Below are 10,202 nucleotides of genomic sequence, written 5' to 3' on the forward strand. Positions count from 1 at the left end.
ATCGATTTAATGTATCGTCAAAACAGCAAACTAACGCTAGAATAAAGAAATCAATTGTTACAATCGAACGTTATTTGAAAACAAATAATAATATCAGTGAGTCAAAAAAACCGTGATTAATTAATTATAAATAATAAGCTACAAAAAAGAAATGAATTGTAATTAATCGATTTAATGTATCGTCAAAACAGCAAACTAACGCTAGAATAAAGAAATCAATTGTTACAATCGAACGTTATTTGAAAACAAATAATAATATCAGTGAGTCAAAAAAACCGTGATTAATTAATTATAAATAATTTTTTTTAAATTTTTCTAATTCAAAAATCGAAAATCGGGCTTCGAGGTCTGGTGGCCAGCCCCTTTGTGCTTCCGTATAAAAAATTCCAGGTCCCTGCGTGCGATAGATTTGGCTGGAGAGCTCGGTCAGACAGACAGACAGACAGACACATTACACTTGCTTTTATTATTAATGTATCGTCAAAACAGCAAACTAACGCTAGAATAAAGAAATCAATTGTTACAATCGAACGTTATTTGAAAACAAATAATAATATCAGTGAGTCAAAAAAACCGTGATTAATTAATTATAAATAATTTTTTTAAAATTTTTCTAATTCAAAAATCGAAAATCGGGCTTCGAGGTCTGGTGGCCAGCCCCTTTGTGCTTCCGTATAAAAAATTCCAGGTCCCTGCGTGCGATAGATTTGGCTGGAGAGCTCGGTCAGACAAACAAACAGACAGACAGACAGACACATTACACTTGCTTTTATTATTATAGATTAGTAAAATAAAATACTTAATCATGTTTAAGTCGTGCTCTACTATGTTCTTATTGAAAGTAATCTTACACACACATATATATATATATATAAGTAGAAAGTATTACTCGTACAAGAGAGACCTATGCGTTCAAGAATTTTGCGCGTTGAGCTGCAAAATTTGAAAATATTTGTAAAGAAGAGGAAAGTTCTAAAAGCTAATGTATAAAGTATATTTGATACCATAGTTCCTGAGTAAAAAAGTTATACCATGTAAAAACAATAATATAATACTAAAGAAGTAAAAGTTATGGCGTAAAAACTTGATGCAAAAATTACAAAACGAGATAACTAAAAACAAAAAAGGAGAAAAAAATAATAAATTTTAAATCAAAAATTTAAATTTTTTAAATGATGCTCGCAAATAATCAGAAACATTTAACATACACAGAAAATATGTACAAAGAATTGCAATAAATGGTAAATTACCCCAACTCGAGGTTTAAGACGGACTTATCAAGGGAAAAGCGTCGCAAAACTCGAATTCAGCTAATACCATTAGCGCGCGTTTCGTCCAACGAAAACAATTGAGACTGAATGCGGAATTTCATTAATAGAATAATCAAACTAAATTATCTTAATATAGTAAGTCTCAATGGTTTTGTTTCTTTTCCCGACGCACCTGCAATTTAAAATTGTATATGTAAAAGATACTATTTAAGGAAGAAAAAACTATACAAGAAAGCCTAGTTAGGCGAATGTACAAATTAAAATAAATAGCTAAAAAGCTATTAGTAAAAAAATACACAATTTTAAGGAAGATCCCAATGAGCATGAAGAATGAAAACTTTGTTAATGAGAAGAATTAAAAGAAACATAAAAATAACTTCTCAAAATTGGTCCTGCTAAGAGCAAAGGCAAAGAAAAATAGAAGAGTAAGACAAACATACCTGCGTCCATAGCATTGGGCCTGAGCAAAGTAAAGTGAGCAAAAACTGCTGATAAAGGTTGCCGGAATTAGAAGAATTCCGAAAGTGTGCTACAAGAAAAGAAAAGTAGTCGAAATTCTCCAATTAGGTGAGACGACGTTGAAGGGGAAAACAAACGTAATGAAGCAGTAGCCAATGGCCCTTAAAATTAATAAAAGGATAGGTATGGCCAGAAAACAGTGATATTAAATAATAAATTTAATAATTTAATTGAAGTTCTGTGCCAATTTAAGAGAGAAAAATTGATGGACTAATAGGAAACTATGTTACATTTTTACATTAGAACATGTAAATTAGCATCCATCATCTACCTTCCCTTGGGATTTAAGTAAAAAATTTCATTATCCAATTTAAATAATCTAAAATAAAAGGTAAATGCCAGCTGTTTTTATGGAATTTTTAATGATCGTTTTTGAAATAAGATTGCTTTGCAAGATTTTAATGAAGTAGAGTACTTCTTCTTGGAGGAGGTCTGTGTTTTTACAGTTTCTTTTAATTCTAAGAAGTTGTGCATTAATAGTATTGATAATGACCCTTTTAGAACTGTTAGAATTCCAGTTAGTGAGTTTTAGTGTATGAAAATTGAAATCGCTGCGTTTGTCAAAAATTTTTATAAGATTGTAATTTAGAATTTGAAGATCACGGTAAACTATATCATTTTGAATTGCATGAATAGTATTAATTCTGAGGCAAGTAGGGTAAATATTTGCATTTTCTAGTTTGTTAAAGTTGTTAAAGCCAATAACATCATCAATATATATCGAAAGATGTGTTCTTCATTATTAAGTGAACGTACAAATTTAAATTCTTGAGTGAAAAGGAAAAGCCCACAGATTGCAGTCGAGCAGTTTCCACCCATATGAATTCTCTGTACTTGCTTAAAGATAGTGTTATCAAATTGCAAATAATTGTTAAAAAGTGCGCTATTGAGGAAAAGTTTCCATTCTTCTAGAGTAACTATTGTAAGAATCTGCGGAAAGAAATTGGGTAGAGTAAGTAGCGGAAAGAAATTGGATAGAGTATAAAATGTACTTTAAAAAACAGCAACAGCTTTTAGAACTTTCCTCTTCTTTACAAATATATATGTACGTATGTAATAAGATGACTTGATGAAAGAAAGTTGCAATGGAATGATGTTGTAGAGGCTTAACTGCGAAGTTAGAAAGATGATACTCGAAAGACAGACTTGGCACTAAAGTTCTCACATAATTTTATTCCTTGCTAGTACACATCAACACTATGGGGCCGCTATGCACCCCGCAATTTTATGCCGCTTACATTTCTTAAACCATGGATGAAATTAAAAAAGTAATCTCTGCGTGGCTAGCGGCAAGGTGACGCATCGAAAAGAAGTAAAAGAGAAGAGCCAAGAGAGGGGGAGTTGCGACGCAATTACCTTTTATATCGAAATACATTTCAGATCACATTACAGATTAATGTCCAGATGTTGGTTTCTGATTTTATCGATAAGTGTGCATCAGAACTGCAAGGAATTTAGTTAGAAAAATTATTGCTCTATTATTTTAGAATGCAAACGGAAATTAAAGAGGCTACTATTAATTTATTATTTGAAAGATAGATATTTTATATTTTACACATATATATAATTACTTAAAACTAAGATAATTATAGCTATTTATCTCTATTATTAGTAATACGCGTTTTGTCTAAAAATTGCTAAAGACCCTCTACTAGAGGGGTTCGCATAAAGTCGACCGCGATCGACAGGGGAACCAACAAGACATTTTGGGCCTTTATTACCTTTACTAAGACGGGCATACTAAAAGAAACATATTTCTGGAAGACCGAAGACTGGAGAATTGGCTTTTTACAATCGATGCGACTGTGTTAAGCAAACGTTTCGATGAATGTGTAGACAACACATGTACCTTTATTGGAAGCGTACGATGACTAAGTACATATGTCGGTTACAGATTCATCGGTTCAAGTATGTTCGCTGCTCGCTGCACTGAATACGTCCACGCTCCACGGTCTAGCAGTCGCTAAAATTCTTCAAACATTCAACTTGACAATTCTGTGTTATTTGTGTTTTTGTAGTAAAAATAGTAATCTGTCTTGTTTTAAAAGAGGGGTACAATGTCGAAAACAAGTGTTAATACAGTTTTAATACAGAATGGGAAGGATTACAATTGCAAGGAAAAAAAATTCAAACAGTAGCAGAACTGATTGGATTTGTTAATACTTTCAAAAACAAGCTAATATCTTCCCAGCTGATGAAGAATGAATAAAAAATTTCAAAAATATTTCCGACGAATTGTTTAAAAACGAAGATACACTACACAAAAAAGGGGAATTTTCCATATTCCGTAAAATATGGATTATCATTTCGGATTATGAAAAATCGTAAAATAATTTGAGAGGTTCCTTAAAATCTACAGAGTCATGGGCACCCAGGCCCACAGACTTAATGAAAATGAAGACCGGCAGAAATTTAAAGTCTATATGTAAATATTAGACTGCAAAGTTTAGGAGCCTCAGAGATTGCTCCCAGTGGAAAAATGTTTGATGTCGGCCTTGACGAAAATAAGACATTGTTTATAACTTTAGAAGTTATACAGTGATTTGACGCTTTATCCTACTCAAAGAATGTTCAAATATGCATTTTTTTTTTTTTTTTTTTTTTTTTTACAAAATTTAATTTTTTTTGAAATTATTGTAAGAGAAAGTGTAATTAAGATATAAACAGTGCAACTACGAAGTTTTTAGATTAAGTTAGCATAAAATCGAAAGCTGAGAAAAGCATTCTAACTTTTTAGCCTTCATTCTGCTATCCTTGTAACTTACTTTGGAATGCATCAAAGGCAGTCACCAGTTGTCTTAGTTGCTCTTCCATCTCTCTTGTCATTGGCATACAATCCCACTTCTGATACCAAAAATTGTTACGTGCGTACGGGTTCGTAATGGATTGAATGTACATAGAAACGGTGATAAGTTGATAAAATTTATTTTTAAAATTGAAACGCCTTTCAGTTCTGGAAGCTTCCGGAGTGATCTTTCAGTACTCTTATTATTCTGAGCTAAACTCAAATCTGAACTAAATTGAGAACTGCTGCTTTCTCAGGTCTTATATAGCTTTCTCCCGTCCGTATCTTCGATTTCTCAAATTACTGGAAGACATAAACAGTTACAGTTACATATAGGGCCGATACCGTTGCACTTACTTATAGAGATCAGACCAATTATAGTTATATAGGGATAGAACCAAAATATCCCCAAATGGTCTTTAAGTCCAGCGACATTTGGTGATTTATCGCTAAACTTGGAGATAAAATTTAGAAAAACATCTCCAGCTTGACGCTATATGGCTATTTACCTCAATATTAAATGGACTTGCCCCCTGTAATATTGTTTTTCCGACGCTGCTTCGCGTTCTCCAGGCATTTCCCCATACATTATACAAGAGATACTACAATTTTAAACATAATTTCAGTAAAACTATTTATATGCATACAAAATTTGTAACAACATATTGTTATAAAATGTTGCTGTAATCGCTAATTTCTATTTTTAATCATTTTTAACGTAAATACTAGCTCTTTAAGAAAAAAGTTTAGCTCTTTTATTAATTATGCTAATGGTAAAACACTTTGTTCTCAAAAGTACCAAAATATTATTAAAAGCAGTGTCTGTCATCTCCCCAAATCATTTACTTTGCTTAGTTGATCCGCTTCACTTAATTAGAAATTTAGTAAGAAGAGGAACGATTTTATGCAACATGAAATAGCAAATATTTCTTGTTCTAACATTTTATCATTATAGGATTTTATGTGTAAACCGAAAACAGAAAATTAATTTTCAAATACTCACAACTCCCCCCCCCCAAAAAAAAAATCACTTAAAAATGAGCATTCAGAACTTCATGAAGTGTGAAACAAATCAGAATAACTTTTTCTTTGAAATCTGAAAATGGGTTTAAAAAGGAAAACGAGTTTCTATGAGTAATCTTTAAGAAAGCCGGGTTAGCTCTTAAGAGAATGAATTCTTAAGTACTCTGAAGAACACCTATTACATTCAAGAAATATATAATGCATTTACGTATTTTTCGAAAAAAAATCATATATTTAAGGTTTATGCGTTTTAAGTTTCATTTTAAGAGAAATAGTTATACATTAGTTAGTTTAAGTAATATTATATTACTTTATAAACTGTGAATTATACAAGTAAAAGTTTAAAAGCCGTATTTTATTTACTACAATATGAAAATAATACAACGCATTATTTTTATTTTAAATTTGAATATATTCGGATTCAAATTCTCTACATCTAAACAGAGATACATTTCAATAAAATTCAAGTATTTCTTTATCATTTTAACAGGGTTAATTGTTTTACAATTCAAAGGGAAGTATCTTGCGTTACAGAAAACTGCTTCCATTTGTTTCGCAGTAGTTTCGTTTATTGTTCATAGATGGCACCACTAGAAGATAGTTCACTTGATAAAGACTTATGAATATCATAATTCATCCCGAATTTCGGTGATACTTCCATATTTTGATCAAAAACATTAAAAATGAATTTTTTCAATACTTTATTTAATTATTTATTACTCAATTCACTCTTCAGTTTCATTTTCAAGGTCATACTCATATATACTATTAGAAATACTACCTTTTTCGCAAGTTTTGAAATATTAGCGTTTGTATATATATGTCTGCATAAATATGGGTATCGCTGAATGGAAGATATTTTTCTTCATACGAATCAATATATTCCTGCCTCGACTCTCAAACTTTAAAACCGATCAATAGAATAACATTTTATGCATACTTACTACCAAAAATTATTTTCCAAAAACAAAGCGCTAGAATTTTTTTATTTTTTATTTATTTATTTTTTTATTTCTGAACCTTATTCTATTGAAGTGTTTCTTTCAGATTTTCTAAATCAGGGATGTCAAACTCATAGGTACACTTGAGCCAAACAAACAAGGTTTAACTTTAGGCGGGCCGCAAAAAAAAAAAAAAAAAAAAAAAAAAAAAAAATCAATATTCATAGAAACGTAGATTTATTTCGAATAATACAATAATAAACATATATATATATATATATATATATTTATATAGAAAAGAACAAGAAAAATTTAATGTTTACGTCCTGATACTTGACATCTCCTCTCTGCTATTATCTTTCCTATTTCGGGAGAAATTTTGTTTGCAGTGATAACTTTCAACGCTGACCCAAGGTGAGCATCATTAATACGGTTTCTAATAGGAGACTTATTACCTTTCATGACTGAAAATAACTGCTCGCACCGTTAAGTGCTACCAAACATGGAAATAATTTCATATGCGAATTTTCGAGTATTTTCAAACCTGGCTGGTAAATATTTGTAAAATTCAGGCACGCCCACTTTATGAATTTTGCTTTCAAATTTGAGTTGCATTGAATCTCGATCACCTCTATTTGCATATGGCTGGGTACTGAGTCAATACATATTGAGAAAATCGAAGAAAACAAAAACAAAAAAAAAAAAAAAAAATTGTCTTCGAGGGAACTAAAATCATTAAACCTCGTTTCAAATTCAGTTGTTAAATTTGCAATTTTTTCTGCATATTTTTGATACAAACAAGTATCATCTAAACTTGATTTGTTCATGCTGCACGTTGGGAAGTGCGTCAAATCTTCATTTTTAAGTTGTTTTCTTCGTCGATATGTTATTTTATTATTATTTATTATTATTTGCCGATATATAGGCCGGGGCGCAAAAATATTTGTTGTGGGCCGTATGCAGCCCGCGGGCCGCGAGTTTGACATCCTTGTTCTAAACGTTTCATGTTCAAGAACAGTTTTATAGGATATTTTAAAATGCACCTAAAATTTTCTGTAAACGAAACGAAATAATGTTGTTAAATGGAAATTTATATATTCTTGCCATTTGTAAAAATTACAAAATTTGAAATTCAATTCATAAATATTCATATAATTAGTTAAGTCAATCCTTAAATTACCCCCGGAATGGATAGAAGCTCAGCTACGATAATTTTTCTAATTTTTCATGATACTTCTAGTAATTCAAGAATATAAATCTGTTCTTTAGGGTACAAAAGTGAGAAAAACCTGGCTGCATATGTTTTATCCTAAAATTATAATTTAGAAGATGCAAGAACTCAAATCAAATTACATTAAATGGTTGTAGACGCTTTTAAATTTCATCCGTCAATGCTGCCATCTATTGGAGAAAGTTTCAACTACATTACAATGTTTAATGGAAAATAGCTGAATTTTGGACAATAATCTTCTCTTTCGAATTGTAAGTTAAAATAAAATTCATTAGATAAACTAAAAATACTTCTACCATGACTTCCCTTTAATAGGAAAAGATTTCCACCCTAGTGGTTTTGCTTATTAATTTTTTCACATTTCATGTAAAATATTCAATAGCAAACAGGATATTTGAGTAACTAAATAATTCCGCTTATGGTATTATGGAAATAACATTTTTAATAATGATGATGGTAATAATAAGGGTAATACTATATAAATAAAAATGACAAGAGTATTCGTATATGCAAGCAAGAAGGCATGTCAGGATGGCCGAGCGGTCTAAGGCGCCAGACTCAAGGTTATTCCTTCCCATCATAGGATGGGCTCATGAGTGTTCTGGTCCACGAATGTGGGCGTGGGTTCGAATCCCACTTCTGACAGTGAATTTTTTACTCTAACAGTTAACTGACTAATTGGAGTTGCATATCCATTCTAATATATTAATATTATTATTATGTTTACTTAATGAATGATAATATTATTATGTTTACTTAATGAATAAGTAGGAGTTAATTACAGTACTTTAATTTTTTTTTTTTCTTTGCCAAATTTTTTTTCAACAAAAATATATAATGAAACTAAGTAAACTACTGTTCTTTATTTACGATGAAACGTTTTGCTCAATTAATGGACAAAGAAATATTTATTATTTGTCTTAGGCAAAGAAAGAAAAGGAAAAAATATACTTATTGTTTCTCTAAACACACTAAGCATATCTATTTTCAAGAAAAGTGAAAGAAGGAAATTAATTTTTATAGATCCTAAAATTAAACACAAAATGTTAAGCCTATAAATAAAAATTATGTGCTGGAAGATTTTTTTTTTTTTTTTTTTCATTTCAATCGAAAAAGAAATATATATAAAGGTTTTTCTTAACAGATTTTTATGCTTTTAAAGCATAAGAGGTCTAGAAAATATACTAGTTCAAATACTGGCTGAAAGGTTTTTTTTTTTCGTTCATGGTCTTATATTGAATTTCTGTTCCTTGGAGATGGTATATGGAAAGTTGTCTTATCATAAATTATTATGAATTATTGGTTTATATATATACAACAAGCTCAATTTTTAACTGCTTTACAAACGTTTTTCATGTAATTTTTTTTTCAAAAGGTAATATGCTATTTTAATGTCTTCTTATTTTTAAAACCCATGCTCAAAAAATAAAATGCCGAAATAAACGTAGGAGTTCTTCCTCCCCACAAGCTGAGTTTTAGCTCAATTGGAAATTGGAAGAGGAGCTGCAATTTAAATCTCTTTCCAGTGTGTTTTTTCGTCGTTTATTTTTCTTACTGATCGTTCGGAAAATTATGTGGACTTCGACAAGGGGATTTTTAATATCCCCATCCTAATGCGCACATATTTAATAAACATTATGAGAATAAAGAACAAACTTTTCTTACTCTTAATTTAAACTTTTTTTTTTAATCCTCCTATAGCCGATCGAATTTTCGGTTTACTTTTCTTAATAAATGTTCGAAATTAAAGGGAATTTTTTTCTGAAGTAAAAAATATTTGAAATTATGTTTTAGTTCGTGCCCTCGGATTTTTAACAGAAAGGGAATACAATTTCATACTAATAGTAAAACTAATTACAAACTAATCAAATACAGTTTCAAAATCAATAATATACATATCAGATTAAAAGCTTAAGTAAATATTACGAAAACTTGTGTTACGTAATATTTATTTACAGCAGAAATTTTACTTACTTTACGTAGATTTAGTTACTGGAAAGAATCTAATTATACAATAACATTTTTATGTCTGAATATCATAATGATTCGTATTCCAAAAAATTCTTGAAAAGCAATTGTCCTGAAATAATTTAGTATAAAATACTTTAAATTGTTTTAGATCTCAAATGGCGGCAAAAAAAAAAAAAAAAAAAAAAAAAAAAATTCTGTAGAGAAAAGGAGATAAAAGAAGTGGTGATTATGGAAATAGCAGAATTTTCCCCCCCCCCTTCTCTGCGTAGTTCAGGTGAAGCTCTGAATATAGTACAGCTATGTTAAGAAGTGATCAGGCGTTTTCTATCCTGTTTGTGAACATTCCATCAACAAAATATAAGTATTAAGTTCATTTCAAAACTTTTATCAATATAAGTTTATTCAGGGTTACAGAAAACAATTCTTAAACCATATTCTTTCTTTTCATAGCCCAAAGGGGC

General features: G+C 30.2%; 1 non-coding gene across 1 annotated transcript; it reads left to right on the top strand.

Moving 5' to 3' along the window:
- Positions 1–8,295: 8,295 nt before the first annotated feature.
- TRNAL-CAA (transfer RNA leucine (anticodon CAA)) lies at positions 8,296–8,415 on the top strand. Its single transcript has 2 exons — positions 8,296–8,333; positions 8,370–8,415. It is a non-coding gene; the product is annotated as a tRNA-Leu (tRNA).
- Positions 8,416–10,202: the final 1,787 nt, after the last annotated feature.

Source organism: Stegodyphus dumicola, chromosome 5 (genome assembly GCF_044657685.1).
Source record: "Stegodyphus dumicola isolate Sdum_Otavi_A_Nest chromosome 5, ASM4465768v1".
Taxonomy (NCBI): domain Eukaryota; kingdom Metazoa; phylum Arthropoda; class Arachnida; order Araneae; family Eresidae; genus Stegodyphus; species Stegodyphus dumicola.